Source organism: Taudactylus pleione, unplaced genomic scaffold, assembly GCF_031769625.1.
Source record: "Taudactylus pleione unplaced genomic scaffold, aTauple2 ptg000507l, whole genome shotgun sequence".
Taxonomy (NCBI): domain Eukaryota; kingdom Metazoa; phylum Chordata; class Amphibia; order Anura; family Myobatrachidae; genus Taudactylus; species Taudactylus pleione.
In genome coordinates, this window is record NW_028284909.1 from 890,289 (window position 1) to 910,963 (window position 20,675).

A 20,675-nucleotide genomic window follows, 5' to 3' on the forward strand; every position below is an offset into this window, starting at 1 on the left:
TATATACACACATGTGCATATGTTTATGTACGAATTTTCCCATGAGACCACGCCCCCTTATTTTTTTTGGCGCGTGCAATAGTACCCCTGGGAGCGCAGAAAAAAAATATTTGCTTACCTAAAAAATTGGGCACGGGCCGGCCCTGTGTGCAGTGCACACTGGATGCAGGGGTGCCCACACCACATACCCTGCACCCATAGGGCTCAATCCAATTAGGTGGAGTTTGTGAATACAAGTTTGCATCATGAAACTCGCATACATCCCACGAATGTATGCACCAGAGAAATGCCTGTGTAGTAGCTTTTCAAACATACATACATACCTGTCCCACATCATTCAAATCCACACATACCTGTCCCACATTATTTATACCTCCACATATCTGTCCCTCATCATTTACACTTCTACATGCCTGTCCTACATCATTTACACCTCCACATATCTGTCCCACATCATTTACACCTCCACGTACCTGTCACACATCATTTACACCTCCACGTACCTGTCACACATCATTTACACCTCCACATATCTGTCCCACATCATTTACACCTCCACATGCCTGTCCCACATCATTTACACCTCCACATACCTGTCCCACATCATTTACACCTCCACATACCTGTCCCACATCATTTACACCTCCACATATCTGTCCCACAGCATTTACACCTCTACATACTGTCCCACATCATTTACACCTCCTCATATCTGTCCCACATCATTTACACCTCCACATGCCTGTCCCACATCATTTACACCTCCACATGCCTGTCCCACATCATTTACACCTCCACATACATGTCCCACATTATTTACACCTCCACATACATGTCCCACATTATTTACACCTCCACATACATGTCCCACGTCATTTACAACTCCACATACATGTCCCACATCATTTACAACTCCACATACATGTCCCACATCATTTACAACTCCATGTATCTGTCCCACATCATTTACACCTCCACATACCTGTCCCACATCATAAACACCTCCACATACCTGTCCCACATCATTAACACCTCCACATACCTGTCCCACATCATTAACACCTCCACATACCTGTCCGACATCATTAACACCTCCACATACCTGTCCCACATAATTTACAACTCCACGTACCTGTCCCACATAATTTAACCCATTATTGAGATTTTTAGAGAAATTGTCTTTATTGGCCAAATTATGCTATATAAACCCCACCAAGTGCATGATTATTCGTGGGTTCTGCACCACGGGCCTGATTCATTACAGATCGCTACTGCGATCTCAGCTGCGATTACGCACGCAGGTCTGTTGCGAAATATGGTAATGACTGCATTCGCAAAGCTATTATAGAGACGCCCAAAGCCAGCATAGACGCCCACTACCGCTTTCGCACATCCATAATTTTTTGCAATCCTGCGTATACATCGGTAACATTGAGGAACATCACAATTACAACTGGTCTGACCCTACTCATAAATTGCAGTGAGTGCTCAAGCTAATAGCAGTGGAGTCTTCACGCATTGCGATGCATACGCATGCACAGGACTCAACAAATGGCCGTCTGCGTGCATAATCGCAATAGCGATCCTTAATGAATCAGGCCCTGTGTCCAAACATTTTTACCATAAAATAAAGCTTTTCCCTACCTTTGCGCCTGACCACGGGCGGGTGCGCACAGAATAACACAAATTTAATCTGAAAAAGTAATGTGAGTTTGTAATTGGAGTGCAAATTAAATTCGCAGTGCGAGTTCAACGTCAGAACGACTTATAAGACCTAACTCGCTCCTAACTGGATTGATTAAAAAAGACTATAATTACCTCTCCGGACGGTGGATACAGAAATAATCAGCGCCATTTTCACGGAGATCTGCACATGCTCAAGTAGCACAGTAAAAAAACAAATCACAGATGCACAACTCCAATTACTAATTACATATATATATATAAATACATTTTGCAATAGAGGTTTTTATAGCATAATCATGGCCAAGGTTATGGGCCTACCCACCATATCCAGGTAACCTCTGTAGGGTAGGTCCCTAACATACAGGGGTTCAAATCCAGGGTGCAGGACCCCCAAACCAGCTCAGCCGAGCCACCCCAGGGCATCGCTCTAATAAGAAAGGTGAAGTGATTGCCTGGATATGGTGCGTAGGCCCATAACCTGGGCCATGATTATGCTAAAAACCTCTATTTTTTGCAACATTTTATTGCAAAATGTATTTATATATATAATTAGTAATTGGAGTTGTGCATCTGTGATTACTTTTTTTTGTGTCTGCATTAACAGTCTCAACAGGTAGCACCTCCCATTATATATATTCAGGGTGTGCAGTCTAGGATCCCCTTTCCCATATATTCTATTTAGTGTGCTTCTTTGCACACATGAAGGTACAAGACACCTTCAGCCTGGACTAGCACCCCACCCCTATTGGTTTAGAGAATGGAGTCTGGCATTGTAAATGCACACTTGTATTAGGCACAATATAGGGAAGTCCTACAATTTATATACTGTAGTGCAGCTTTAGGTTGATTTTTGGGGTTTGGGTCCCCTGGATTGCTTTGGTTGGTCTGCATCAGGGCATCGCATTATAACACATTTCCCTTTTTTGCAATTTTAACACTGTTACTGTTTGTTTATTATATATGTAATTTCACCTTTCTACTCTATACCAGACATGCCAACATTCTGGCTGCCCGGGAGGGGGGCAGCCAGAGCGGCAAAATTGGAGGGAATGGCCAGGTGCTGTGGGCGGAGCGGGGCCGTGGCCATGCGCTCACGTCATTTTGGCCCCACCCTGGCTACACAATGCCGATAATCCCGGCATTGTGAAGCAGGGAGCGGGGCCAAAATGACGCAATTCGGTATGAATCGCGTCACAGGCCCCCCGCTTCCTGGGGATTCTCACTGATCGCAGGTTGGGACAGGTGGGGTCGGCAGCTTGTGGGAGACTTGCCTGCCTTTCTGGGAGGCTGGGAGCGGCACCCGATTTTCGGGAGGTTCCCGACCAAATCGGGAGGGTAGGCAAGTATGCTCTATACATGCAGCTGTAGCTGCTCTTATCTATCTTACGTTCCACTTCACCTTTCTCATTAGAGTGATGCCCTGGGGTGGCTTAGCTGGGCTAGTTTTGGGGTCCTGCGCCCTGGATTTGAACCCCTGTATGTTAGGGACCTACCCTACAGAGGTTACCTGGATATGGTGGGTAGGCCCATAACCTTGGCCATGATTATGCTAGTAAAAACCTCTATTTATTGCAAAATGTTATTGCAAAATGTATTTATATAAATAATTAGCAACTGGAGTTGTGCATCTGTGATTTTGTTTTTTGTGTCTGCATTAACAGTTAGCAACAGGTAGCACCTCCCATTATATATATTCAGGGTGTGCAGTATAGGATCCCCTTTCTCAAGTAGCACAGTGCCAGAGAATACGCAATGCATAATCTGGTGAGAGCTCTTAAATTGCCTCTGACTACAGCACTAAAATAAATGTAAATATAGGTATGTTTTAAATAACAGCAACTTTCCTTGAGAACTTTAAATATTTGGACTTGTCTGTTTTGCGCAGGAATGCAGACATCTATACAGTGGACAGCCCAAAACTAATTTGCTCAATGCAAATGCTCACAATCAGTCTATCCGGAATCGGTATGAATATTCAAATCCCGACAGCGGCCGACATGGCTGAAAATCCCGATCGTCCCAAGGTAAGTATTAACTAACCTAACCTCCCCCCCCTTAACCCAACCCTCCTTAGGGGTGCCTAACCCTAACCTTCCCCCCAGTGCCTAACCCTAATCCCCCCTCTAAGTGGCTAAACCAAACACCCCTTCCCCGCCGCCTAAACCTAAGTCCCCCGGGGGGTGGCCTAACCCTAAGTCACCCCCAGGGGTGCCTAACCCTAACCCTCCCTTCCCCTAGCCTAACCCTAACCTCCCGGGGGGGTGCCTAACCCTAAGTCCCCCCGGGAGCCCTAAACCTAACCCTCCCCTCCCCGAGCGGCTGTCCGCAGTGGAGCCCGGCATCACTTTGATCGGGATGCCGGGCGCCGGTCTCCCGGCATCGGTAAAATGACAGGAGTCTAGATTCAGACGCCTGTCATTTAACCCTCGCCGGGATAAAGCAGTCGGGAAGTCGGCTGTCGGGATTACGTCCGCCGGCTTCCCGACTGCATAACGTCTATCCTAATCGGAATCATACAAGTGTATTAAACAACTTACAGGCTTTCTGTGACACAAAAAAAAAAGCCAAGTATAACTTGCAGCTAACTCCAATAAGGTACAGAATTTCCATACAGTGCAGCATTCACACATTGAGACCTGTTTACCATAAAGGCCTACTTTGACAGAGTGTCCAGGCGACTTCTGAATTTCAGGGTCTTCCCAAGGGGCAGGACACATTCTTGGACCCTGCATCTCTTTTTAATTAAGTGGATTGGGCGAGGCCTTGGTGACATAATTTGTGTCATCAGGCCCCCTGCTTTTATTGTACAGCAGAGGGCAGAACTGTGTTTTTGCCCCCCACGCTTGCATCTTGGACCTTATGGGTATAATGTCCAGTGGTGCACGTAAGGTGGTACGGGCCAGAATGGTGTACCATGAAGAAATTGGTAGCAGGTAAGCCATATCCCCTATCATCTTACCGTCGAAACATAACGGTGTGACGGACACCGTGAGTGACTGAGGGCCGTCCAGCAGCTCCCAGAGTGCTGGTTATGCCCACAGAGTGATGAGAAACGGGCTGTGACGCGTGACCTTGCCCCATGACACGTGGCCGCAGGAAGTACCTGTAATTTAAAAATCTATTTGCACCACTGATAATGTCCAAAAATTAAGCAAGTAGGCTGTTTAGGTACATTTGAGGTTGGCTTCTAGAACAAAATCACTTCTCCCCAGTGTTTAAACTGGGATTAGAAAACTATTTCTTGAATGGAAATGTAAAATTTGATCCATTCCAGGGGAATGAACTAAACCTTGCAGCAACTAAAAGATAAATGTACAGTTTTAGATGTACCTACAGATGTGTCCACATACATCTACCCTCCACGCAGGAGCTTTTTACCTTCAAATGCATCGTATTCACACAATGATGTGAATAAATAGCACAAGCAGCTTCTGCTGATTAAAATGATATGCAGGATGCCTATATTCTGTGTGTGTCTGCGGGTGTATCTGCATGCAAAACACTAACTTACAGTGTTACAGCCGCTGACACTGTAACATATCGTTTTGCATGCAGATACCCGCAGACGTACACAGAAATTAGGCATCCTGCATATCATTTTAATCAGCAGAAGCTGCTTGTGCTATCTATTCGCATCATTGTGTAAATTAGATGAATTTTAAGGTAAAAAGTCGCACAAAAGGCGCTCAGTGCTACCGAGTCCCGCCACGTCATGGCGCGACTAGAAGGGTTGTTTAATGTGCAAGGATGCTAGATGTAAGAGGACTCATCTGTACAACTATGTCATTTTGCAGGAATTTGTTTTATGCACAATGCAAAGCAGCCGATGAATAGCATTGCATAAATCCTACATGTGGGTCGACAACTCTTTTCTGATCCCCCTTCCCACTGATTGTCTCCTGCCTACGGATAACCGGAAACAGTGAATAGCGGAAACAGTAACTGCTCTTCTCGTGCGGTAAGATGGTGAGTTGAGTTTAGAACAAGTTTTGTAACACATCTTGCTAGTTATATTTAGACTAATGAGTGATAGTGGTACCTAACACATATATCGCTACCACCATTATTTGTACCAAATGCAATGTTCATGTTGTGTAAAATTGTATGGAAGTATATTGTTTTGTAAGAAAAATTTTTGTCGTATATTGAAATATTGATTATAAACGAATAAAAAAACTATTCATCAGCAAATTCACGTTGTGCAGAAAAACTCGCCTTTATACACATTACAGTGGGAGCTCCTAGTATTGGGTCTGGTCCTCAGAAAAGTTTGGGCTGGATAAGAGACAGGTTATGTGACGCAATATACTACACATGAAGAGGCTATCAAATAATTTACTTCATTTACAATAGAGTTGAAACTTTTTTTTAACTCTATTGCACTATTGATAGCGCTGGGAGAGAGCTCCCGGAGCTATTAAATTCAGCGCGCTGCAAGGAGAAATCTGACTAAAGTGCCGGCCACGAGGCTGTTTTCTGGCTTAGTGCGGCACTAACAGCCTCGCGGCTGGCACTTTAGTCGAAAATGCTGGTTCTCATGACTAAACACCCTGCTTTAGTCGTGAGAACCGGCATTCTCCGACTTAAGTGATTATAGTCGGACTAGAATTGAAATGCTCTGGGACCAACATCCTGGCGCTATTAGCATCCCGGGCAATTGAATCACCCCCTTAGTCTACCCATCGCCTATTGACGGCGGTGGAAGCCTTTATGTGACAAAATAATATTCATCATGACAATGCTGCATACCCCTCCAGCATAACCCCTTCCACCAGGTGCAACATACTTTGCTCCTGGACTTCCCACTTAATTTATGTTTGCAGTCACCTGTGTTGAAGCACCCTGCTCATCAATTAACTAGTTCATCAAAGGTAACAGCAATCCTAAATTAAGTGGAAAGTGCAGGAACAGAGCATTTTGCATGTGGTGGAAGTAGGGCCAGAGGGAATGCGGTGCAGCCAGCGCCTTGCGCCTTGAGCATCCTGGAGATGGGCAGTGCTGTAGTTTCTGGCGATTGGCCTACCCTGGGGTGCAATTTTATGATGGCATGTGCTCAGGGGACGGGGGAGACGGAGGCATCAGGGCCCACTGCTGTCCTGCTACAGGGCTGGGTGGAATGGATCATTTTGGAGAGTCTGATGCTACTCATCAAGCACAGGTATGCAGTCGGGAAGCCGTTGTACCTAATACCGACAGCCGGCTTCCCGACTGCTTAATCCCGGCGAGGGTTAAATGACAGGCGTCTAAATGTAGACGCCTGTCATTTTACCGACGCCGGGAGACCGGCGCCCGGCATCCTGATCGAAGGGACACCAGGCGCTGAGCGTGGATAGCCGTGAGGGGGGGAGGGTTAGGTTTAGGGTTCCCGGTGGGGATTTAGGGTTAGGCATTCCCCCGGGAGGTTAGGTTTAGGCTAGGAGAAGGGGGGTTAGCGTTAGGCACCCCGCGGGGGGGACTTAGGGTGAGGGCTTAGGTTTAGGCGGCAGGGAAGGGGGGGGTTAGGTTTAGGCACTTAGAGGGGGTTTAGGGTTAGGCACTTGGGGGGAAGGTTAGGGTTAGGCACCTCTAAGGGAGGGTTAGGGGGTAGAATTAGATTAGACAATACTTACCTTGGACGATCGGGAATTTCTCCGCTGACGGGATTCCAACCGCCGGGCATGGGTCTGGCGGTAAATCATACCGATTCCCAAGCACAAGTACCTCCAGCCTCATGGCTACCACTAATTTCATAGCGAAAGGATAAACTGAATATTGGTTCAACTTACAAAATGGCTTCCTCCACTGTTTGTAGATGACATGTACAATTTAAGGATATATGTACAAATTTTATTATTCTTATAAATTCTTTTGGCAAGGCTAGATATCCCACATAGTCTTTTTAAGCTCTATGTTATGATCGCTAATGTAGCAATATATATTATCCATGTCCTGGTCCTGTATTGTATTGTTCTGTAAGTCGCTTGTCTACAATTTGTTTATGTACTTTGTAAGGCGCTGCGAAACACTTGTGGCGCCATATAAATAAATGATAATAATAATAATAATAATAATAATAATAATAATAATATGTGGTAGCATTGATTGTCAACAAATTTTATTTTAAATATATATTGGATAAATTGCACTTATACATAATACAATGTGTTTCCTCCTGGATTTATCAAATGTAGACAAGAGGCACAATCTGGACTTTTCCAAACGCGTCCTTCAGAAAGAATAAATCCTCAACACACACACACACACAAAAAGAAAATGTACCAAGGATGACATCAGGGGCCATCAGAGGATATAAAAAAAAAAAGTCTCCCATGAAGAATTCGAAGCACGTTTGTGTCTGTCAGGGAGCCCAGGCCGGGGCCACGCCTCTGCTCCAGCAATCTGGAGCCATAAAAGGCAGCAGCAGTGATATCCTGAGCCAGCAAGGGTGGGGGAGGCCTCTGCACATTTCACAACCAGCAGCAGGAAACAAGCTCTCTCTGGAACTAATATTCAGCCACGGGTTATATATCCCCAACAGGCTGCAGTGTGTCTGTGTGTGTGTGTGATGACCCGTGTATACACATTTCATATCCCCTGCTACCTCACTTATATATCTTATGATAATATCCATTATGGCCAGCTGTTTGCTGAGGTCAATTATCATTAAATGATCGTTTAAACGTAATGTACGCTCAATATAACACACTCTCTCCTCTCCTATGTGGGAGAAGTTAGATGAAAACCAATTCACTGTAGGAATAGCGTGTGTCCATTTTGTGGTTTCTGTGACAGGAGCAATGCAGAGACCAGGTCAGTCACATGCATCCATGGTCACTCGCTATATTCAGCTTATCTTGTCAAATCTGGGCGAACAGCTCACTACTTTCCATGTCACAATAGCAAAAATGGATTCACGTTTCTTAAAGAAACAAGTCCTGGGTTCCATACAAAAGGTCGACAATGAAAAGGCTCACACCAGAAGGTCGACATGGGAAAGGAGTCGACATGGCAAATGGTTGACAGTAAAGAAGGTCAACATGGAAATGGTCGACAGCAATGGTCGATAAATTTTTTTTAATTTTTAGGGTTGGCGTTAGTTAGGCACTTACCCATACGGTTATGGTTAGGCACTAGGAGGGACGGTTAGGGTTAGGCACCAAGAGGAGGGTTAGGGCGAAAATAAGGTAAAAAAAAGGTGCCAGGCATTTCTGTGTCGACTATTTCCATGTCGACCTTTTGAAAGTGCCGACCTTTTGTACCAGTTGACCTTCTGCACCAAATCATTGTCGACCTTTGTTATTGTCGACCTTTTGTGTCACACCTGTCTTGGGATCTATACAAAAGGCTGACAAGTCCTCACACTCAAAGGAAGTAATTTATGAAGCACCCTCGATGCGCAGAGGAAAGCTCCTTGGACTTGCCTGGATGGGCCAATAATGCTCTCCAAATCTCCTCTACGCACTCTAGTAGTGTGTCTATGTGCGCAGAGAGCCTGGAAACTCCTCCAGAGGTCAGAGGCGCACTGTGCAAAAGGTCAACGTAGCATCAAAGACCAACCTCGGCCCACTTTGCTTCTAACTTTCCTTTTTGTTTGTATTGAAGCCAAAACAGTATACAAAATAACAATGCATCCATATATAGAGTCATGCATTATAGGGCCTAATTCAGCAGTGCACGCAAGTGATTGGGAATCTGCGCAGGTGCATGACCTGTTCTGTTCCCATGGGTCACACAGCCGGCCGATGGTCTGCAGAGTATCCGATGCTGCGTTGGACAACGCAGCTAGGATACGTAATGCAGTAGGAGGCGTGATGCCTCTGGCTGCATTACCATAATTGCAAGAATCGCAATTGCAAAGCTGCCTGCGTGCATACATCATATCTATAGCCTGCGTGCATACATCATATCTATAGCCTGCGTGCAGCTTTGCAATTGCGGTCCTTGCTGAATCAGGCCCGTAGTATTATGAAGAGCTGTGTTATATCGCTTACAGAAACAAACTGGACATGAAAAAAAAAAAAATATATATAATATACACAATAGTAACAATAGGTTAATATAAGATGCCATAGAAACATACAAAAAATGAGAAAATCAGGACTACCTCTATAACATTAATCAGACGTCAGGTTCAAAACACATTGCATTAAGTGTAAGACAAAAGCAGAGGTCTGCCAGCTCTGAGCTGATGCAAAATTTAAATCTTGTGTAGTGGCCATGACCAGTATATCTAGGGCCAGATTAAGGGCCATATGATCCGTGGATGAATATAGTCAAGGGCCTATACCAGTGGTGGATTTTACCTAGGGGCTGAAGGGCCTCAGTAAAATCTGCCACTCACAGGCAGGCCCGCCAAGAGCCGCGGCGGGCCCCAGTAAAAAAGGAGTGTGGCCTTATCGTGGGAGGCGTGGCCACGCCCCCTTAGGTTAAAAAAAAGTTTTACAGGATGAGGGGGGTCGCAGTGAGCCCCCTCAGCCCGACGCATAACCAGTGGGGGGCGTGATTAGCTTGACCGCTCCCCCCACAGGCATAGGATACTGCTGTGGCTGCTTCTTAGTAGCTGCGAGCAGTCTCCCAGTGCAGCCCAGCACACTGCAGCGTGTGCTGGGCTGCTGTGATGTAATAAGGGGGGGGGGCGGTGCCGGACCCGGGCTCCCGCCGAGCTCCTCCAGCAAGCCCGGGCACGGGTAATTAGTACCCGCTCCCCCTCCCTCTCGGCGCCTCTGCTCACAGGGACTACCTAGCAGTGGCAGAGACTTCCCATTGGAAGAGCTCTCTGCTAATCACAGCCTAACAGGCAGTCCCAGGGGGAGGTGTCTTCTCCCCCCGGGACTGCCAGATCAGATTGCGGTAGCAGAAAGCACTTCCCATGGGAAATCACTACCCTATTACGGCAGCCCTTACCAGCTTCTCAGAGCAGCAGCCGATGCTGGAAGCCGGCCAGTTCGCTAATTTGTGCACATGCACACAATTACCAACCTCCTGGACAGGTAAGGAGCCTCCGCAGGCCTATACTGAGAAGGGGAGTAGCTGGAACCAGTACTGTGTGAGTGTGACCACAGCCACACTGTCTCCCTAAATAAATAAAAATTGAGAAATTGCAAAATTTTGTGAGAAACTAGAAAAACTATTTTAATACTTATGATTTATAGCCAACTTTGTAGCCATCTAGGCAGCTGGTCATCATCATTCTGCCATGTGGAGGTCTGGGGCTGTAGCTCCATCTGGCCTTGTGTTTATCCATCCCAATAGCAAGGAACACTCCTAGACCTTTCCACCTCTTTATCGGATTACAGTATTCTCATTCAGCAATCACTTTCACCGATCCTACAGATCCATATGGCTGGAGGGGCATAAAGAGGCTGAGTGGGCGTAGGCCGTGCTAACGTAATTGTGACTAAGGTAGACCTGGGTGCATAGTGCATACACATATACAGTCTGGAGCAGGGCTGCCATCAGAAATTGTGGGGCCCGGGACTGACAAAATAGGCAGGGCCCCCCCCCCATACAGTACAGAAACTGTAAGCCGGAAGAGGGCGCGGACTGCAGTGAATGGCAGGTACGGCCAGTACCACCCCCAGGCGATCCCGCCATGTGTGGCCGCAAACCACTCCTTATGGCCCTGTATATCGATATGCACCTGCACATGCAGCATATGTGTCTGGTTTGCTGCTGCCGGTTATATGCAGTGCCCCCTAAAGTAGTGTCCCTTGTGCAGTGCCCCCTAAAGTAGAGCCCCTTCTGCAGTGCCTACTTAAGTAGTGCCCCTTATGCAAGGCCCCCTAAAGTAGTACCCCTTATGCAGTGCCCACTAAAGTAATACCCCTTATGTAGTACCCCCTAAAATAGTGCCCCTTATGCAGTGCTGACTAAAGTAGTGCCCCCTGTGGTTTTGCCCCATAAGCAGGCCCACAGCCCAGTACTTACCTCATCACGCTCCCGCTGCCGCACCGCCGCTGCCTCTGAGTCGATCTGATGGCGTGCAGGGCAGGTTCGCTCCTCACATCGCAGGTGATGTCATGATGTCACCCGCGCAGGGCATCACTGAGAATGCTGGCCTCTGAAGCATTCGTGTTTCAGAGGCCAGCGTTCCCAGTTCACAGATCCAAGCATCGGCTGCTGAAGCAGCAGCAGCGGCAGGTTGGGGGCGTAGGACAGGAGGCCCCTTTAGATTGCATTGGCAGTAGCGGCGGGCGGGTGGTTGGAGTTGGCCGGGCCCCCCTTCCCTGTTGGAGTGCCCGGGCCCGGGACTGTAGTCCCCACAGTCCCCTCCTGATGGCGGCCCTGGTCTGGAGGCACATCTGTTGCAAATGCTGGAAAGCTGGTGCACTAAGATGCACTGATAATAATGATGAGCACAAGCTGCAGAATTGGCTGACTACATCTCAACCCCTCCCACTGACAGTACAACATTCATGTGGCATCTATCGTTATAATAATTTTACCAGGTCTGTCATGTGCATTGGGAGCTCCAGTGTGTCCCCTTTCTCCCCAACAACCTCCACTGCCAGCCAGTGGCGCAACTAGGGTATTTGGAGCTGAGGGCAAATTTGTAAATGGAAGACCCCCAATGTGCACGCGCCTCAGGCGCACGGCGAAAAATGGGCGTGGTCACAAGGGGCGTGGCCCTTTCTTGTCACTGGGAACATTTCTTTCCATTTGCACCATAATGCAGTGCCCCTTATACATTCCCCCCTATGCAGTGCCCCCAATAGTATCCCTTATATAGTACCCCAGTATACAATGCCCCCAGTAGTGGTCCCTCTTATGCAGGCCCCCAGTAGTGCCCCTTACACAGTTCCCCCAGTAGTGATCTCCCATATGCAGCCCCCACAAGTGATCCCCCCTTATGCAGGCCCCCAGTAGTTATCCCCCCTATGCAGTGCCCCCTGTAGTGGTTCTCCCATTTCAGTGCCCCCTGTAGTGGTCCCCCCTGTGCAGTGCCCCCAGTAGTAAGCCTCTTATATAATGCCCCAGTAGTAGTCCCCCTTGATGCAGTGCCCCCAGTAGTAGTCCCCCCCACAGTAGTGCCCCCCCAGTAGTAGTCCCCCCCAATGCAGTGCCCCCAGTAGTAGTTCCCCCTATACAGTGCCCTTTATATAGTGGCCCCAGTAGGAGTCCCCCTTGATGCAGTGCCCCCTGTAGTAGTCCCCAGTAGTGGTCCCCCCCCCAATGCAGTGCCCCAGTAGATTCCCCCCCAGAAGCAGTGCCCTCAGTAGTAGTCCCCTCCTTAGTAATAGTGCCCTCCCAGTAGTGGTCCCCAGTAGTAGTCCCCCCCCAATAAATACACAGACATTAATCAATAAATAAAAGTTAAATACTTACCTGAATCCACGCTCCGGCTCCCGCCGCCGTCCGCATGTCAATCCTCCCGGGCTAGCGCGCTCTGCATTATGGGAGAGACGTCATGATGTCTCTCCCATTACCCACTGCAGGAGCCGGAAAGGAGACGGCTCTTGCAGTGGGCGCTGCGGCTGCAGCAGTCAATGGGAGTCTATCTGACTCTCATTGGCTGCTGTGTAACACACACATCGCCGCCAGCGGTAGCAGTGATGTGTGTACAGCAGTAGCAGCAGTCAATGAGAGTCTGTCTGACCTCATTGACTGCTGATTCACACACACACCGCTGCCGCTCGGCGGTGATGTGTGTGCAGTAGCAGCAGCAGCCAATGAGAGTTGTCTGACTCTCATTGGCTGCTGGTTAACACACACATCGCCGCCAGTGCTGGCGGCGATGTGTGTGTTAGCACAGCCTGAGCTTGCCCGCCTGCCACCCTCCTCCTGGCGCTATTGGGCAAGGCTCAGGGGGAGGGAAGGGGCTCAGCTGTGCAGCACAGGACCGGCGCTGTGAAGCCTAGCGCCGGTCCTGTGTAAATGTGTAGCGCACACACTGCGGTCAGCGCTACACTGGCTAACTAGGGCGGGCCGATACCGTGGCCGGTGGCGCCCCCCCCCCCCCCGGCGCGCCCCGCTTTCCCTGCCCTAGTTATGCCACTGCTGCCAGCTACGCAGACCAGTGTGAGGAGAACCCTGCAGTGCAGTGCAGCAGACACAGGGTTAAGTATTACAGGAACAGGAGTGTGGGGGGGGGGGGGGGGCTGGGATGACCTGGTATATGCTTGGTCCATATTACAAGTATTATATAAAGTCACAGCTATTTATTTCCATTTAGTCTATAACAGAAAATAAAGTTCTCATTTTACTCCTAGAGGAGAAAACAAGCCATGTTAGTGTTCTATTGAATGTCTACTTGTATTTTTTGTCTGTGTTTAATTACATTATCTATGGAATAAGTGATTTATGCATTTATTAATAATACTACTACCCAGACACTGGGTGTGATTCACTATGGATGGCTATTCTGCTTATACGCACGCACCGCAGTTGCTAATATCAGCGGTGCTGACATAAGGACGCCCACTTCCCCTTACTCACATCCGTATACATGGGGAACATAGCAAAACCATCGGTAACATCGAGTAACATTGGACCCATAGGCACACTTGCACAAGCCCAGACCTTACTCAGAAATTGCTACCAGCCACGCACACTATCAGTGCTATGGCCGTGTATGGCCGCGCAGTGTCTAATTTATACACACCCCTGCAACGACATTGAAAAGCACTGGCATGCCTGCATTTGCCCGACCCCCCCCCCCCGTCACCACCCACGAACTGCACTTCCTGTCAATCACTGTGCACCGGGTCAGCGTAGCCTCAGCAATCGCAGTTCCCATCGCAATTGCTAGTTCGCGCACTGCGATTCATACGCATGTGCAGAGCATAAACATCGACTGATTGCTTGCGTATTAGCATCTGGTTCCTTGCTGAATCAGGCCCACTATTCTCTGTTGTCTATATGACATTTCATTACATTATTACATGGAGCACAATTGCAAATTTCCTGTTCACTACTCACTAGGGATGGCCAACGACCATTGATGATTTGAAATCATCGATGGTTTATTGACAATGTTGAATATTTTTACCATTCATGGCTAAGAGCCAATGGTTCTTAGCCATCGATGAACGAGTAGGAGCCAATGTTTTTTTCCCCCTAACGGGATGCAGGTTAGCCCCGACCCCCGCTAAGCCTTGCCCCTGTTTTTTTTATTGACCCGCGGCTTAATGTTGTCCCCCGCAGCGGTGGCCTTCAAGGTGTGTAAACCATTGATGGTTCACCATAGATGCTTTGTGTGCCATCTATGGTGACCACCGATGGACACCCCACTGATGGCCAATCCTACTACTCACACTGGGCCTGATTCAGACCCGGTCGCAAGCGCTGAGCGTTCGCAACCGGGTCGATGGTGGTCCACAGCGCATGCGCACGACAAAGCCGGCTCCGTCATGCGCATGCGCAAGACTCGGGCACTCCATCGCTCCGGGTCTCGCACCAAAAGGGGGGAGCTGTCGATGTTGCGTGACAGCTTGCCTCCTTTGGTGGGCGGGCTGGGGGGGTGGCTGCCCAAACGGAGGCGTTCCCAAGTGATGTCAGTGGAGAGATTCCGGCTCTGTTAGAGCCGAAATCTCTCTGGGGCTTGCGGCCACGAGACCCTACCACAAGGTCACCCATAGCTATGCGAGCGGCCAAGAGGCCGCACAAAAAAAAAAAAGAATGCCCTGATTCAGAGCGAGCGCTCTTTCAGAGCGTCCGGCTCTGAATCAGGGCCACTGTCAGGCCACTATGATGTACACACTTGTAAGTTAATTAATAGCTGTTAAAACGTATCTGACTCAACATATGCTCTGTAAATACACTTTCATGTGTCTGTCGTTTGACCAGCACACATGCATCCACCTATACATAAACCACACTTGCCAACTCTCCCTGATTGTCAGGGGGACTCCCTGAAATAGCAGCAATCTCCCTGACTCCCTGAAGAGTCTAAGGGCTAAATTTACTAAGATTCGAGTTTGGTCGAGTTATTTTTTTCTTTTTAAACTCGATTTGCATCGGCGAATCCCGGGTGATTTTCCCGTTTTTAAACTCACAAATTTACTACGAAGTCAGTTTAGCTGAAAGTGAGTTTTCCAATGGTGAAGCAGATCGAGTTGCAAGTTTAGATGAGATTACTCACCCGTGATTGCAGTGTTTTCTCTCTGCAAACCTCTCCCCAGCTAGCAGCCTGCACATATCAGTCAGCTATTTCAAAATGACATAGGGTCCCCCATCCCAAAAGCATAACCAATCAGCTAGTCCTGATTCCTTAAATTACAGGGATCAAAACGAGTAGGGTTCCCCCATAATTTAGGAATCAGCAACTGGCTGTAGGGCCAGTGCTGGTTTTAAAAATAGGGGGAAAATTAAATCTCATATTAAAGATTATTTTGACCTTAATGATCACCCGAATATTTCTAGAGCTACTCTTTGGATGGCACACAAAGCAGTCCTACGGGGACAACTGATCAGCTTGGCTTCCAGGAAAAAAAAGAATACCTTACTCGGATCAATGAACTCTCTATTCAACTACACACCTTAGAATCTCTGCACAAAGCCGCTCCCACTTCTGCTAACTTAACTGCCCTCCAGGAGACCAAATCCAAGCTTGATCTCCTTCTCTCTGAACAGGTGGCCAAACGCCTTCGATGGCTTCGCCAGACTTTTTATGAGAAAGGTGATAAAGCAGATAAAATTCTTGCGGCTCGTCTTCGTACGGCTAGAACCCACAAAAATATTATTTCTATGCGTAACTCCCATGGTCAACTGATTCACGACCCAGTAAGCATTCGAACTGCCTTCCGATCCTATTACTCTAATCTCTACAACCTCGCGCCCCCCTCAGATGCACCGCCAATCATCCCTACTTCCCAGTTAATCTCTGATTTTCTTGCCAAGTCCCAATTGCCACGCTTGTCCACTAGCGCTCTCGAACATCTTAATGCTGAGATTTCATCCGATGAAATTGAACAAACTATACGTTCCCAAAAATCCGGTAAGTCCCCCGGCCCTGACGGGTTCACGGTAACATATTATAAGAAGTTCTTGGATCTACTTGCCCCCCACCTGCACATCCTCTTTAATAATGCTTTCCGAGGTACTTATTTCAATACTGAAATGTTGGAAGCCAGAATCATTGTGATCCCTAAGGAGGGCAAAGACCCGCTTAATTGCACCAGCTATAGACCCATCTCCCTCCTTAAATTAGATCTAAATATATACAGTATGCTAAGATTCAGGCAAATCGACTGAACACCCTCCTTCCCTCCCTGATCCACTATGACCAGGTCGGGTTTGTCCCAGGTCATCAAGCTAGGGACAACACCAGACGTGCCATTGACCTTATTCACATAACGAACTCCAGGAGATCGCCTACTATCATGCTCTCTCTCGATGCCGAAAAAGCATTTGATAGGATCTTCTGGGGTTTCATGAAAGCCGGCCTCGAGGCGTTTGGCTTCACGGGCGATTTTCTCACGGGGGTATTAGCTTTGTATTCTGCTCCTTCTGCCAAGGTTCATATCCATGGTACCCCCCACTAATTCATTTTCCATTACCAATGGTACCCGGCAGGGTTGCCCCCTATCCTGCCTTATATTTGCCCTCGTGATAGAACCGCTTGCCTGTCAGATCAGATCTCACCCGAATATATGGGGAGTGCAGGTGGGGCGCACTCATTCCAAGATTTCTCTCTTTGCGGACAATATCCTGCTTTCCCTAACCCAACCACTGATTTCCCTTCCCAACCATTTCACTGTTCTACGATCCTATAGTGCTATCTCTAATTATAAAATTAATTACTCAAAATCAGAGGCCATGCTGCTCCACGTGCCCCCCCCCCCAATTACTGTGACTCTTCAGGCAACCCAAACGGATTCGATATTTGGGGATTTATCTCACCTCTCGTTATGATCTTCTCTATCATGAGAACTTTCCACCTCTTTTTTCCAAAATGCAAGCTGACCTACATTCTTGGAAACGTCTCATTATTTCCTGGCTGGGCAGGATCATATCCGTTAAAATGAACAACATACCCAAAAGGCTTTATTTGTTCCAAACACTTCCTGTTGCTGTACCTCCTCTGAGATATTCAGAAGGCTTTGGTCCACTTTATCTGGAACCACAGACCCCCCCGAATATCAGCCAATGTTTTGAAGAGACCAGTTGATGCTGGTGGCAGAGGCCTCCCAGATATTAAACTCCATTACCTAGCCTCCAATTTCTCGCAAATTGTCACCGATTTTTCGCTTCCAGGGTCCACTTCCTGGCTAGACCTAGAAGCTGCCTATGTTACCCTTCCTGACCTTACCTCCATTTGGGGCCTATCCCCCGCGCAACGCCCTGTCACCTTTAAACAACTTCCTGCCCTTAAATTTAATATCTCCCTTTGGGATCAACATTCATTCAAATGAATCTTACCTCCCCAACTTCCCCCCTAACTCCTATTTGGTTCAGTCCCTTGTTTCCCCCTGGGTCCTCCATCAAAAAAGCATACTGATGGTCCAAAGTGGGCCTTAAGTTTCCTGTAGATTTCTCCACACAGGGCCAATAGTTGTTCCTACCAGAACACCATTTACAATGTCCATCCCAAATATTAAGCCCCTTTGAGTTTTTTCAAATTAGTCATTTTCTGCGTTCTTTACCTTCTACATCGGTACTTAGAGAACTTACACCCTTTGAACACCTTTGTAAATATTGTCCGCTAACCAAAGGCCTGATTTCACAACTTTATTCTATTTTTCTTGAAATAACTCTTCCCTCCCCAAGATCTCATGAGGTTGAATGGGAGACAGATATAGGCCCTCCGGAGGAGGAGGAAACATTCGAGTAAATGTGCGACTCTGTATCGCTAAATGCTCCATCTCCACTAAAGTTAAGGAAACCTCATATAAAATCTACTATCGATGGTACTATACCCCTGTACAACTGCATAAGATGTTTCCCTCCTCGTCACCTGACTGTTGGCGAGGTTGCGGCCATAGAGGCACTATGCTACATATCTGGTGGACATGTCCAAATATTATCCCCTTCTGGGATTTGGTTAATGACCTTTTGAACTTTCTCTTGGAATCCCCAGTGACAAAGGACCCCTGGGTATTTTTGTTATGCTGCTCACCACCAAATCTTCACACATTTTCAAAGAAATTACTTATGCATATCCTCTCAGCAGCCAAATCTCTGATAGCTCTCAATTGGAAAAATATTTCCCCACCGTCTCTTTCTGCGCTTAAACGCCAGATTTGGCATATAGCCGCTATGGAGGAGATAACTTACTACCTCCATGATAGAGGACATATATTTGCCCAAGTATGGGCTCCCTGGCTCTCTGCTGAACATAGACATCTGCCCCCAACTTCCTCTGGGAGATGAACGAGTGTGGAGACCCATGGGGGGTAAGCGCAGATTTTCCCTCCCCACTTTTTTTATTTTTTTCTTCCCATCACTGTTATATACTTATTTTGTATTTGTTTTTCTCAGTTTAATCTGAAATTTTTTATTCCATTTATTCAGGTGTTCGTTTTCCCCTTCCCTTTCCCTCCCCAACCCCTTCCCCCCACTTCTCCCCCCTATGACTTCTGTCTTATGATTGTTGTCTTATATTTAAGTACTTATTTGTACTGATAATTTGGTTGTCAATTTATATCCGATGTCACCACTAATAGATTGATTTATATTTTGTTTTTGTTTTTTTAACCAATTCAATTTTATTTTTGATTGCGCAAAGGTATTTGATATTTGTATTGTTTATTATTCTACTGTCGGTGACATGGTTTTGATGTTTATTTTTCTTTAACCCCCCCCCTTCCATTTCTTAAACCTTACTTACAACGCTCCCCCTTATAGTCACTGAGAAAGCAACACTGGTCTCTTTGTCCTTCAAACTTCCTGAACCAGTTCCATACTCCATAAAATTCATGTAAATACATTTTCAAGTTGAAGAAAAAAAAAAAAAAAAAGCCCATAGTATACTCACGCTGCATTACACATCAGCTTTATTGTTTTGTTGACATGCAGTGCTATAGAAGGCAGGATCTCCTTCATTCAACTTCCTTACCTTTGAATTGCCGAAATTAACTGGAGACTGGGACTCCTTCCATCCGGATATACTGGAGAAGGTGGCCCATGGGAAAGCTGTGGACGTATTGGGTTCTAAGGAGAACATAGGGAAGGCCATTGATGGTCGATGATTAACAAACACCAATAGTTAACCACCGATGGTTTTGCTATTGATGGCAGTAATCCAATAGCTCACCGCCATCGATGGCAGAGAGCCAAATTATGGTTCCCCCCCTACATGTGCCAGAACACGGAGCATAGCTCCACCCCCTGACAACCCACAAATCCCCACCCCCACTCCCTGACTGGCCCGATGCCCTGCAAGTATTGAAACCATCGATGGTTAACAGCTAATGGTTTCATACCATCGATGTCATCCACTAATTGTACCATCAATGGAGTCCATCAATGGGTAACCTACCGATGGCTATCCCTAGGGAAGATTTATCAAAATCTTCTGAAAAGGACATGTGGAGGTATTGGTGACAGCAACCAATCATACTGTAGCTAGCATTTTATTGACTGTACTTTATAAATGATAGCTACCAGCTGATTGGTTGCTATGGGCACCACCTCAACTTGTCCTCTTTAGAAGGTGTGATAAATCACCACCTAAATGTAATATATTGTTATCATCTACTCATAAAATGCAAACATACTAGGCAGCATAATACATTTTAGGGATACACAGAAATACAATGACATGAGGCAAAAGGTAAAGATGATCCTGCCCAAATGATCTTATGGTGCATGCACTCTCCCTGGTTGCTGGATGATCTATATTGATCACCTAGCACACCACATACTTACCGACGACTATAGCGACCCGCGATCGTGGGTCCCTATAGTAAACCTGCTCGCTATCAAGCAAGTTGACCGGCATGCACGGCCGATATAGTCTATACGTGGCCGTGCATCGCTGGTCGATGGTAAGTTGGTAGGGACAATTTAAATGACCGATTTGAATGATAACTAATGATAACGATATTGTTCAAATAGATAATTTAAATCGC